Source organism: Prosopis cineraria, unplaced genomic scaffold, assembly GCF_029017545.1.
Source record: "Prosopis cineraria cultivar Desert tree isolate PC_DT_omini unplaced genomic scaffold, ASM2901754v1 PC5, whole genome shotgun sequence".
In the NCBI taxonomy this organism is placed as follows: domain Eukaryota; kingdom Viridiplantae; phylum Streptophyta; class Magnoliopsida; order Fabales; family Fabaceae; genus Prosopis; species Prosopis cineraria.
The window spans coordinates 1,855,519-1,860,582 of NW_026555336.1; the positions used below are offsets into that span (position 1 = coordinate 1,855,519).

Below are 5,064 nucleotides of genomic sequence, written 5' to 3' on the forward strand. Positions count from 1 at the left end.
TTGATATGCGCCTCATTGATATGTTGTAGCCTATCTATATGGCTCTTTAGATATAAATTTTATGTGAAAAATCCTAAAGGATTCAAATTTTCCCAAAAAAGCATGTAAAATTCTCCAGAAAAATATGCAATTGTTTGCATAAATTTTTGTATGGACTGAAATAATCTAAAAGAATATGGTATAATTGTTTCAATGAATATTTTTTGAATGAAGGTTGTAAAAATAATTCAATTTCTCAATATGCTTTTATAAGAGAAAATGAGTTAGAGTTCATTATAATTGCTGTTTATGTAAATGATTTGAATATAATTGGATCTTCTGAAGAGTTCCAAAAGGTAGTTGATTGTTTAAAAAAATAATTTTAAATGAAAGATCTTAGAAGAACAAAATTTGCCTTAGTTTAAAAATCAAGCACTAAGCATGTGAAATTTTTCTTCATCGCTCAACTTACATTGAAAAAATATTGAAGTAATTATAATGGGTTAAAGCACATTTATTAATTACTTCGATGGTAGTAAGATCTCTTGATGAGAAAAAAAAAAATTTTTTGTCCCCAAGAAAAGATGAAGAACTTCTTGACCCTAAAGTGCCATATCTTAGTGTTATAGGTGCTTTGATGTATCTTGTTAATTCAACGAGACCTGATATTGCATTTGTTGTTATTTATTAGGAAGATTTAGTTCTTCCCTAACAAAAAGACATTAGAATAGAGTCAAACACTTATTTTGATATCTTTAAGGGACAATTGATATGTGATTATTTTATTCTAATGAATTTGGATCACAATTTATTAGTTATGTAGATACAAGGAAGAGTATTATAAATATTATGTTATGGATATTCATAACTTATAACTCTTAGGATTCCTTTATCCTTAGTGTCCTAATGAATAGCATGAATTGAGTTTCTTATTGTTAATAGCTTGTAATTTTCAAAGGTTACATAATGCACCATTATATAACTCTTTAAATTTTTGTAACATAGAATAGGACTTAAATGGTTGGAAACCTATAAATAGAGGTTATGTTCAAAGTATAGTGACACTAGTGAATAAGAATTCTCCTCCATTGTTTCTCTTTATTTTTTGTATTGTCTTGTTCTTCTTTACTCTTCATGTTAATTATATTTTATAACAAAAAAAATTAAATCTCATTAATCAAGAAAATTAAAAAGGCATGATAAAGTACATCAAATGCAAAAGGATAGTCAAATGGAGTTAATGCGAACGATTGGATAAATTTGAAAATGGGACTACTCATAAATCAATGCTCTTGTGAAAGTAGACTAAAAATACATGAAAATTAGAAAAATAAATTAAATTTCATAGATTAAGAAAATTGAAAAGGCATAAGAAAATATAGCGAATGGATAAGGATAATTGGATAGAGTTAATGCTAACGATCAGGAAAATTTAAAAATGTGATTGCTTTTGAATCAATGCGTTTTGTGAAAATAGACTGAAAATACATGAAAAATATAAAAATAAATTAAATCTCATTAATGAATTAAGAGAACTTTTCATATTAATATTAGCCTAAAATCTATTAATTAATGAGAGTCAATTTTTTTTTTTTGAAATGGGATTGCTTTTGAATTAATGCTCCTGTGAAAGTAAATTAAAAATATATAAAAAATAAAAGAATAAATTAAATCCTATTAAATGCTCCTGTGAAAGTAAATTAAAAATATATGAAAAATAAAAAAATAAATTAAATATCATTAATAAATTAATTTTTTTATATTAACATTAGCCTAAAATCTATTAACCAATGAGAGTCAATTTTTTTGTTTTACTAATCAGATTGAAGATGAATATTTATATATATATATATATATATATTGATTGATGATATTGATGATAGTGTTGAATATAAAGAATAAAATCTATTTAATCAAAATTATAAAAATCATTATTAACTTTTTGGTAAAAATGATTATTATTTTTAAATGTGTCACAAATTGAACAATTTTTACAAACTCCCTTAATTTTTAAACTTTTATCTTATATTTAATGATACTTAATTATTACTCTTAATTTAATGAAAGAATAGCAACTATTATACTTAATTAAAAAAACTAATTAATTTACTAGACAAAAATTATTTTCTTATAATTTGAATAAGAACAAGTCTCCCAAAATTATAGTATTAATTAAGCTGGCCGAAAAAAAAAAAATTCTATTAATGTTAAGGGCAAAGGGAGTATTTATAACGTGAATGAGCTTAACTATTTTTTTAACCTAGTTATAATTTTATATTTCATATGATATGAAAAATAATTTAAGTAAGAGACCGCACGTAGCCTTCAATTACTGTCTTCATCAATGTCTTCGGATAATATATACAATATTAGAATTAGAAATATCAACCATTGTCAAGCTTCTATCTTAATATATTTTTTGACCTTGACCTGTCCATGTATATGTTCACAAATAGGCCTACTTATATACATATATAAAATCAGGAACACTCACTTTCAGATAAAACCCAAACCAAATTCTTAATTCAAAACTCATCGATTTTAAATTTACTCCGTACTACTCCACAGTAACCATCATGTCAAGGCAGCATAAGTACGCCGCTCCCAACTTTTTTGGTAGGCTGGTTAAATGTGGATGCATAGAAAAATTAAATTTACTTACAGTTCTTCTGTTTTTATTTATAAATTATTTTTAATATTTTTATTAAAATTAAGAAAAAATTTAAATTTCATTAACTCTATTTAAAAATTTAACAAGTTTTTTTTTATTTTATTAATTAAATATATTTTAAAATAAAATGCTTTAACATTTAATAAACTTCCTTACATTTAATAGGGGCAAAATGTGAAGATGAACATAATAATTATTGAGATGTCTTATAAATAGGATTAAAGCAAATATTCTCTTTCATTTTTATAAATAAAATCAAAAGAGTACGTGTGTGTGTGCGTATACATATATACATATGTATATATTTAAGCAAACATTAATGATACAATTAATAGAAATGAAACGAATATGAAGATGATTTCTGTAAAATTCAAGAGGGCCACACTTTGAGGAAAGTAAACCGTGTAAAAAAAAAAATTAGTGACTGTACTTAATATATACCTTGAATGCATATATATCTGAGCTGTTGAAATTTAAATTAATAATTTAAATAAATTTATTCATTCATTACTTTAAGTAAAAGATGAATTCAAAACTATTAATATGAATTATAGCGGTTCAGATGTATATAGTCACCGAATTTAAAATCATAAAAAAATATATATATATACAGAATGGAATATCTAATTATGAACTAACGTCTGGTGGAGGCAAAAACTTTCCATGCTCAATCCCCATACGTTAAAATCCACCTCGTCGATCTTCCATCTCTCCTCCATCTCTCTCTTATGGTTAGCAGATTGCTCGCCATATCTCAGAACTGTAATTCTGGTCTTGCCTCCATGCGCGACGTTCACACCATCTACGTCTCTATAATCCTCTATCACCGACTCTAGGCTTGTTTCCCAGAAAATATCGTCCAGGTCCTTAGTCCTCATCCCTATGAGTCTCGAGTCCTCGAACTGAACCAGAAGTCCAGATCGCTGGCTGAAATATCCCCATATGGTGTGATGGATGATCTCATAGTTTGGACCACTCTGAGCTTCACGAATCGCAGGACTCGTCTCCACCTTGAGTATAAAGCAATCATCGCCATTTATTATCTTCTCTCCTATGCATGCTGCCCAAGAACAAGTTCGCCGTAGCTCTTGGATCCAAACCCTATCACAGCAGAAATTACATCATTCAGACGATTAAAGAGCCTGCGAATTAATTAACTCTGAAGAACTGAGATTGAGGCTGAGCATGTACCTGAAGGAAACGGCGAAGGGGTCTAGGAGGGCCTCTGGAAACTGGGCTTTGTTGATTAGAGGAATGACGCCAAGAGACCTTGCCATTGCTGCCACAACAAACCTTGCAACCAGAAGCGATCATCTCTAAGCACCACAAGTCTGGATCCTTTTGCCACAACACGAACCCTGCAATCTCTTCTGAGCTTTTCTTCACTTCTATGTTATCGCTGGTTTGATGAAATTCTGAGGCGTTAATCTTAATCTGTCCCGTCACGCACATGCTCTGCAAAGCATTCAACGCAGGCTGTCCTCCTGTTGCTGCTATATACTGCTGCACTATGTACTTGGCCGTCGATGCTTCCTACACGAAAACAGACTATAGTCTTCAAAACCGAATGAAACTGCGAATGAAAACTGAAAAGTTGATTCTTACAATGGAACAATCTCTGACTGGGCGATGAATGGAATGGCCTAACTGAACCTGAAGAGGGATGAGAGGGGATCCGACGAGATAGAGTAGAAAGCGAAGCTCGTTGAGACGTTTTGCGAATATGGGAGATGCTAATTTGTCTGCGGTCTGAGCCTTCATCCACGTTAACATATTCTGCCATCGCAACGCCACGTTGCTTCCCATGCTCGCGAACATTTCTTCTGGTATGGGCACTTCCAGGACAGTCTCTAACCCATCTTCTCTCTCTTTTGGACAAAGCCTTCTGATGGATGCTTTTGCATTTGCCTGTTTCATTAGGGTTTGTTCAGACAAGGGACGAGGAAGAAGAAGCTAGAACTTGATTGAGTGGGGGAGGAAATTAAAGAAAGAGATCCGGCTACAAGGAATGTGGGAGTCAAATGATTAAACCATTTTTGTTTGGGGAGAAAGTAAGGATGGGGCTATCTCGGGAAAACGAAATAAGGCTGCCCTTGCTTGTAGGTGTCTTGCGGTAGCAAGATTTGATTGATTCTATTGCTTTACTTTCTATTTTAAGGATCAAAATTATTATTACTATTTGCAAATTAACTGTTTCAGCCGTGAATTATGTACTTCCCGGCTTCTCTGATGGAATAGTATTATATTTGATATTGTATTAATGTCGCTACCTTCACTAATTTTTCGTCCCCAAAATTCTTTCGATGCCTTCCAAAGGGGAGAGTGAACCAAGATGTAATTTTGGCTTAAAAAAAGAAAGATGTCGAAGATCAACAAGCTATTACTTCCTTAAAAAAAAATTAAATTACATACTA

The 5,064-nt window shown here is 30.7% G+C and overlaps 1 pseudogene; it reads right to left on the reverse strand.

Moving 5' to 3' along the window:
- Window positions 1-3,273: 3,273 nt before the first annotated feature.
- Window positions 3,274-4,631, reverse strand: LOC129311458 (uncharacterized; annotated as a pseudogene).
- Window positions 4,632-5,064: the final 433 nt, after the last annotated feature.